The sequence below is a fragment of the Elephas maximus genome, chromosome 1, assembly GCF_024166365.1.
Source record: "Elephas maximus indicus isolate mEleMax1 chromosome 1, mEleMax1 primary haplotype, whole genome shotgun sequence".
NCBI lineage: Eukaryota > Metazoa > Chordata > Mammalia > Proboscidea > Elephantidae > Elephas > Elephas maximus.
Window position 1 is genome coordinate 182,673,410 of NC_064819.1, and position 8,541 is coordinate 182,681,950.

Genomic DNA, 8,541 nt, shown 5'->3' on the forward strand with positions numbered 1-8,541 from the left:
TGCCATGATATAAACACAAGGGTGTGCTCTTGCACACTTCCTGGTAAACAATCAACGGGAACTCCAGTCCCACATCACATACAAAAGTGAGGGAACTCAAATAAGTCGACCATTGCAATGAATTCAATCTAGTTACTTTTAAACTGTAGAACACTTACGTAGAGTTATGTCCTCAGTTGTGTAAACAATAACATTTATAACTTTAAAATGTTTGGCATACACACAGATTGAAGCTAGCATACATGTAACATAATACTAACACAGGTAATAATTTAATATAATACTAACACAGCAAACATCCAAAGAATATTTGGAAATAATAGTATTTATCTAACATGAAAAGTTTTAATTTATGTATCAATTTTTTTTTTTTTTTTTTTTTTTGGTCTGTTGCACAGGATGCAGCACTTTATATTACTCTATAGGTATTAGGGAAACCCTGGTGGCGTAGTGGTTAAGAGCTATGGCTGCTAAGCAAAAGGTTAGCAGTTTGAATCCACCAGGCGCTCCTTGGAAACCCTATGGGGCAGTTCTACTCTGTCCTATAGGGTCACTATGAGTCGGAATTGATGTGACAGCAATGGGTTTGGTTTTGGTTTTTTTTAGGTATTAGGCACATTAAGAGGATGCGAATTTCAAAATTTATTTATTGTGCTAAATGTGTTTCTGTTTTGCAACAATGAGTGTATTTCTAAATTCGTCTTCCAGGAAAGCAACAAAGGGTGTTTATCAGAACATTACACTTATATTTTATTGGAATATTTACCTATCTTCTTGTAAGGAAATTGAACAATTCCTTCAGGAAATAAATGATATTTAGATAATAAAAACTATACAAATGTATTTTATTTTTCATCTCCCTTCATTCTTTTACAAAACTGATTGACATTGCTATGATTCACAAAACAAACTTGCTCGTTGAGAAGTGGTGCTATTTTTATATCAATTATGTACATATCTCCGAATATGGGAAGTGAATAATTCCAAAAGGATAGAAAATGTACATTTCATAAATTTTGTATACAATGACAATTATATTTTCCATTTCATTTTGTAGCAATCAGGTATAACTTCACATTCAGTTCTCTTTCATCGACCACCTAAAAACACTCCAGTGGCACTATATTTACATGACTCATGATGTATCTGGTCCTGTCCCACATAACACATCTTCAGATTGAGCAAATCCTTGTATTTGTATCACGCCCTTTGTAATAGATCTCGCCCCATCAGGTATCAGCAGTAGTCTAACGAACTGTGAGGATGCAGCATCAAAGGACGGAAAGTGAGAAAGTGAGTGACTAAGTTTTTAAGTATTATTTCAAGACTAAAAACACTCTTGGAAATCTGCAAAGGGCCTGCCAACAAACATCGTATGACAAATGAAAAATTATTTCCAACTGCCTAGTAAGTACTATTTCTTTTGACTATCTTGGACCCTGGTGGCATAGTGGTTAAGAGCTACGGCTGCTAACCAAAAGGCTGGCAGCTCAAATCCCCCAGGCATTCCTTGGAAACCCCGTAGGGCAGTTTTACTCTGTCCTATAAGATTGTGGAATTAACTTGATGGCAGCGGGTTTGGTTTTTTGGTTTTATCTGGAACCTGAAGAAGAAAATTGCATGTTCCAAATCAATTTTCTTTTTTACTTAGTAACTTTCTGATATAATCTTTGTGTTAACGTCCAAATTCGAATGTAAATTTTACTTTATAAATTTTACTTGTGTTATAAATTTTATTTATTTTCAATTATTCAAATTTATTTGCTATGGTAGAACCAAATTTAAAAAGTGACATAATTTTATTTCATATTTAGGTAAATGAAACAACTAAGTGGAGTACAAAAACGAAAGCTCACAGAAGATAAGAAGGATTTGTGAATACTGAAAGACAATTCCAAAATTAACTTCCTTTTCAAAACAACAAATCAGAAGAGACTTCTTTCATTGTATGCTCTAGTTTAATGGGTGCAAATGGTTGTGCTACTACTGCTACTGCTGAAATTACTAATAAAAATACAAATATAATAGAATTTGTTCCAATTTCTGCATCTACTCCTTCCTGTAGTAAAATAATAATAATAATAATTGTGTAGAAAGTGAAACTACTTTAGAATCTGAAATGTCTGATCTGCAGATCCCATAAATAACAGAAATACAGATCCTACTTCGTGGAATAATTTTTCTTCTAATGGTGTAAATTATTGGATAGAAACAGGGCCAAGTGATTTTCAAAGTCACGGTGGACCATTTGAAAATTCATGTTGAAACTTTCTGGATGGTAAACAAATAAGGTGCTATAGCCAGAATATATCTCTATGGTGCAAAGCTAATGGTAAAAATTAAAACAGGGAGTGGCTACTGTATTCTCATCAGTCAGCTCTGTATATTATTTCGTTTGCAGACTATTCAGTCCTCAGTCATTTAATTCTCGATTTGCTATGGATGGGTTTAACAATTGGCACAACTCTAATATGACTGATAAACAGGAAAACAGTTCAATTCACAGAGCTTGTATGTTGTCACATTTAAACCAAAGACATGGTTTTGGCTCAACTCATGAACTGGAAACACAGATTAATGAAGAACATTAGTACTGGAAAGCCATTCTGTTATGTTTTGTTACTGTCATTATAACAATCATTGAACACGGACCATCTTTTTTGAGGAAGAAATGAAGTGTTTGGGTCCCCACAAAATGGACATTTTTTTGGCTTACTTAGACTTGTTACTCAGTTTGATCCATTTATGGCAGGTCACACCTCAAAATATGATAACACAGGAAAGGGTAACCCATAGTATTATGTCTAAAAAAAAGTGAAGAATTAATAAACTTAATAAGTGATAAAGTTCTATTACCTATTTTCAGTGAAATAAGTGCAGCTTGATATTTCATTTTGTCTGTAGATTTCATTCCTGATCTTTCTCACACACATCAACTACATATTGTTTTAAGGTACATATCGCCAACAGACGGAAACCTGTCGAGCTATTTATCGCATTTACTAGCTTAAAAAGTCATGCCAATGAAGAATTGCAAATCAAGTACGTCACTATTTATGTGAAGTTTGCAAAATTGATTTTTCTAAGTGCAGAGGCCAATCCTATAATAATGCTGGCAATATGTCAGTGTGTTAAAAGGCATTGTTGCTGTTGTTAGGTCTCATCAAGTCAGTTCCAACTCATAGTGACCCTGTGTACAATAGAACAAAACACTGCCCATCCTGTAACATCTTCACAATTCCTGCTATGCTTGAGCCCATTACTGCAGCCACTGTTGATCCATCTCATTGAGGATCTTTCTTTCTTTTCCTCACCCTCTACTTCACCAGTCATGATGTTCCTCCCCAGGGACTGGTTCGTCCTGATAACATGTCCAAAGTATGTGAGAAGAAGTCTCACCATCCTTGCTCCCAAAGAGTATTCTGGCTGTACTTCCTATAAGACAGATTTCTTTGTTCTTCTGGCAGTCCATGGTATATTCAATATTCTTTGCCAATACCATAATTCAAAGGCATCAATTCTTCTTCAGTTTTCCTTATTTATTGTCCAGTTTTCACATGCATATGAGGTGATGAAAAATACCATGGCTTGGGTCAGGTGCACCTTAGTCCTCAAAGTGACATCTTTGCTTTTTAACACTTTTAAGAGGTCTTTTGCAGCAGATTTGCCCAATGCAATACTACAAAGGCATACAACAGGAAATTTTAGAACATAATGAATATGCCATTTTCATACTATGTGCTGTGCATTCACTTAGTGGACTGTTGTCTGGAACCAGATGATTTTTTTTTTTTTCTGTTCAGTTACACTACACATTTCTTGCCACCTCTACTCAGAGGTGGGCAGATTGCAGAATTACACTCGTTGCTATAGTTTGTGCTTCCCAACATATATTAGAAAGACATTTTATACTCTATCATTGCCTAAATATGTTTTAAGAACTGTCCATCAGCAAGGAGAGGTGGCAAAAAATGTGTACAGTAACTGAACAGTAGAAAAAAAAGTCAGCTGCTTCTGGACAACCTGGAATTGTATATACAGATTCAGAAACCCTGGTGGCATAGTGGTTAAGAGTTACAGCTGCAAACAAAAAGGTTGGCACTTTGAATCCACCAGTCACCCCTTGGGGACTCTAAGGGACAGTTCTACTCTGTCCTATAGGGTTGCTATGAGTCGGAATCAACTCAATAGCAATGTTTTGTTTTTTTCCTATACTCAGATTCTAAATGACTTAGAATATATTGCTGAAGACCAGACAAAAAAAGAAAATACCAAAAGAGAAGCTGAAAACATCGCCAACAAAACTCAAACAAAAATGTTGGTTAAGTGGAACAATATATTACAGCATTTGGTTTTTTTCTGGGAGTCAAGCTTCCCAAGATTCAGAAGTAAATTTAAAGACATGCACATCTCTGCCAGTCATTAACAGGATATTTACATACTTTAAGAGAAGATTTTGAAAATTCTGGAAACACAATAAAACAAACACTGCCAAATACTGATTATCAAGCAGTTCACCATGATTATCAAGCAGTTCACCGTCACAGAAGCACTAGAAAGAAACAAGTGACAAAAGTGCTCCAGAAGTATTGAGTGCCAGAGATCAATTTTGCATAACCACATACTATACATCATTAACACACTTGAATCTTTCGTGAAAAGAAGTGTGAAAGCATATGAAGTTCTTTCAAATAGATTTTCCTTCTTAACCAATGTGGATATACCTGATGAAGACTGTGTGAAGGCATCCAAGAATTTAGTGCAGGCTTACCCCGATGACTGAAACACCAACCTTTACGGAGAAGGCCTACAATTTTATTATTTTATGAGAACTAAGTTTACAGATTCAGGAAAGACAAATTTTACTCACGTAGGCATATATGATTTCATAATAGAGGATAGAACATAATGCATATTTCCCAATATTGAAACTGCTTTATGCATATTCATAACTTCAATAATACAAACTGTACAACAGAGCACTCATTTTCATCCCTGAAGAGACTCTAAAAACCTCAGCATACAACAATTCAAGAAAAACTCAATTCATTATCCTTATTATGTATGGAAGTAGATACTGTTCAGCAGCTTAATTGTGACAAAATCATTGAAGAGTTTGTAAGAGTAAAAATATATATCTACCTGTTGCCGTCGAGTCGATTCTGACTCATGGCAACCCGACAGGACAGAGTAGAACTGCCCCATAGGGCTTCCAAGGAGCACCTGGTGGATATGAACTACCGACCGTTTGGTTGGCAGCCATAGCTCTTAACCACAAGGCCACAACGGTTTCCTAGAGTAGAAATAGAAATAACAATTATAACATGCTAAAGATTTATCTAAAAATAAAATATAGTAATTTGTTGTAATATTTGTTTTCTGATCTTTAAATTTTCTTTTATGATATCTTCTCATTTGCTCATTTATAATTATAGCATATATTATGAAACAAGCATTTACCAGCAAAACTGGTAAGGTCAATTTTTTGTTGTGGGAGAACAGAATCTTATTGTTGAAAGAACTAAATTCACTGACTCATTTTCTTTGTTGTAGACTATGTGGAATATTCTTTCTGTAGAAAATGTATATAGCAAAAATCTTAGCATCCACTAAAAATTTTAAAATCCAGTTCATCTCATTCTGCTAAAATGGCATACACCATTTTTGTGTTCAATCACACACAAAAAAAACCATTGCCGTGGAGTTGATTCCAACTCATAGCGACCCCATAGGTCAGAGTAGAACTGCCCCATAGAGTTTCCAAGGAGCACCTGGTGGATTTGAACCGCCTACCTTTTCCTTAGCAGCTGTAGCACTTAACCACTACGCCACAAGGAATTCCAACTAATATTACGGTCGCATTAAAAAAAAAAAAAGTTACATCATGGATAGCTAAAACACACATATGTACATACCCGTTGCCATGGAGGCAAATTAGACTCATAGTGACCTTACAGGACAGAGCAGATCTGCCCCATAGGGTTTCCAAGGAGTCTAGTGGATTCGAACTGCTGACCTTTTGATTAGCAGCCGAGCTCTTAACCACGGAGCCACTAGGGCTCCACATATGTACATATATATCTATAACTCACATATCCCGTCTGAATGCTGAGTAAACAGGAGGCGGCACCACAGATTATTAGCGTTTAGGGCCCTCAAATGCCTTAACCCTCCATAACAGGGCAGGCACAAGGCTGGGGCTGGGCAGCAGGGAACGCTGGTTTAAGAGAGGGGCGGGGGACGCGGAAGAAGCGCTGCCTGGGCGGTGCTCACAGAAGCTCCAAGGCCTCAGCCCCGCCCCGCCCCTCCACGCCTCGCCCCTCCATGTTCCTTCTGGTCCAGTCAGGTCCGGTCCAGCCCAAGAGAGTCCCGCCCACGCTCTCTGTGCACTTTCCCCAGAGCCCGGGCGTTCGCTGATGCCCCCAGCGGAGGGATGGCTCAGCGCAGTGACTGGCACTTCTCCCTGGCCGCCTGCGACACCGTCGACTTCGACCAGGACCACACTGTGTGTCGCTAAGACCTGTCTGAAAGCGCCGTGCGAGTGCAGCCCGGCGGCCGAGGCGAGTTTCCTCCCGGCTTAGGCGGTGACGAGCACTGCCGGGCGCCAGTATCCACAGCGCCTTCCTCAAAATTCGGCCTCCCACCTCGCGGCTAAGCGGAAGTTTGCATACCTTGGTCGCCAGCTGTTCTGAGAGGACCAATTTATTTGGTCTAGTTTTTAAGCCAAATGCTAGAGCGAGGATAGGGGTAAAGATCAGCTGAGGAAATGGGGGTCAAAGGCAGAGGAGGGGCGAGGCCAGGGGAAGTAGACCTTTTCCAGACCCCCAGCATTGGACCTTCTTTGCAAGTCAGCCTAGGCACAAGCAGGGCGCCGAGATAGCCACCTGGTTTGGGACTTTGCTTAAATTGACTGGATTTTTTACCTTTGCATGTTCAGGCCACCACCTGTCAATTTTTAAACATTGCAGCCTGGGAAAGGTTGTGTTATGTATCGGAAAGTACACTAGCCCCCCCCAAAAAAAGTCATTAAGAATTTCCTTAGTCCTAATTATGCCTCTTGCCAAGAGGAGAAAATAAACACTTATTGTGCAGCCACTAGTTTGGGGGCCATGCACTTTAAGTTCCTATCCCAGCAACAGTCTGCGAACCTTAACTTGGGGGGGAAAATGGAGTAGGATTACAGACTTGTACTCTCAAATCAGTAGCCCTGGTGGTCAGTAGTTAAAGCGCTGGGCTGTTAAACAGCAAGGTGGGTGATTGGAAACCACCACGCTGCTCTTTGGGAGAAAAACGTGGCCGTCACTTCAAAATGTGGCAGTCTGCTTCCATAAAGATTACAGCCTTGGAAACCCTGTGGGGAAGTTCTACTCTGTAGGGTGGGAGTCAGACAACAGCTTACTCTCAAATAAGCTGCCCCCACCCCTCATTCCTTTGGTTTGAGGAGAAAAGGAATTGTGAAAAGTTTTACAGAATTTTTTTAGTCAAAGAGCTAAGTATCAACCAGGAAAGAGCTGGCTATGAGCACAGTGGTCAGAGTGATGACTCTGCTTCGGCACTGTTTGCCTTAGGGATTGCCCCCTCTGTTACTAACTCTGTGACCTTGGGTAAGTTTCTTAACCTGTTTCTGTTCTCAGTTTCCCCATCTGTGGAATGGGACTAATTATTGGATTTTACCTCAAAAGATTGATTCAAGGATTAAATGTGTAAAAGATGCCTGATGTAGAGTAGTGCCTGGTATGTTTGCTTCTATGATTCCCATCCGAGCCACTTTGAAGCCTATTTATGGTACAGCTGTAGGCCACTGGTGAAGACATATGTCATTGCCCAAATCAGTGTTTCAGGTAGCATTCAAAGGTCAAACTAAAATGGCTTTTGGAATTACTCATGTGTTTTCTGTGCACTGATGCTAAAAAAAAAAAAAAGTACTTTTCTACTGTTATGCTTTTTTTCTTTGCTGCCATACAGATGGTTTCCATAGCCATATTAAGAGCTGAGAAGGCTTTTCTTTACTTGCTGGTCCTTTGGCCAGTACTTCCCCTATAGACCTCTCATTTCCTTCCCTCTGTGCCTTTCAAATCCCCTCTTGTTTCACATTTTTTTTGCATCTCTGCTCTAGTCATCTTCGTTTGGAGGAAAAATTGTTAAACCACTGTCATGTTGGGGCCAATTTTGTACATCCGTGTGGGAATAAAATTTCAGAATATAAGATCTTTGAGCAGACAGCTTTTTTATTTACCAGCCTTGAATACAAGTAATGTTTAAAGGTTGAAAACAGTAACCTCGTGAGTTTTGGGTCATGTTTGGTGCAAAAATCTTTTATTAAGCATCAGCAGTATACCAAGCACCGTGCTAGAACTGGGCATACAGAGATAAACAACATGCAGGCCTTCGAGCTTCAAACAAAGAGGAAGAGAAGGTGTAAGTTTTAGTCCCCTGTGGTAAAGCCAAGTTGCCTCTTCCATCACTCTAACTCCTCATTCTGTCAATTCTCATTTTAAATGTTCTTTCCTTTGGAAGTTTTCCCTAGCTCCGTAAACTTTA

The 8,541-nt window shown here is 39.0% G+C and overlaps 1 long non-coding RNA gene across 1 annotated transcript; it reads right to left on the reverse strand.

Moving 5' to 3' along the window:
• Positions 1–516: 516 nt before the first annotated feature.
• Positions 517–6,214, reverse strand: LOC126084695 (uncharacterized). Its single transcript, XR_007519054.1, has 3 exons — positions 5,916–6,214; positions 5,143–5,293; positions 517–3,679 (listed from the first exon to the last, which is right to left on the reverse strand). It is a non-coding gene; the product is annotated as an uncharacterized LOC126084695 (long non-coding RNA).
• Between the last annotated feature and the right edge of the window lie 2,327 nt (positions 6,215–8,541).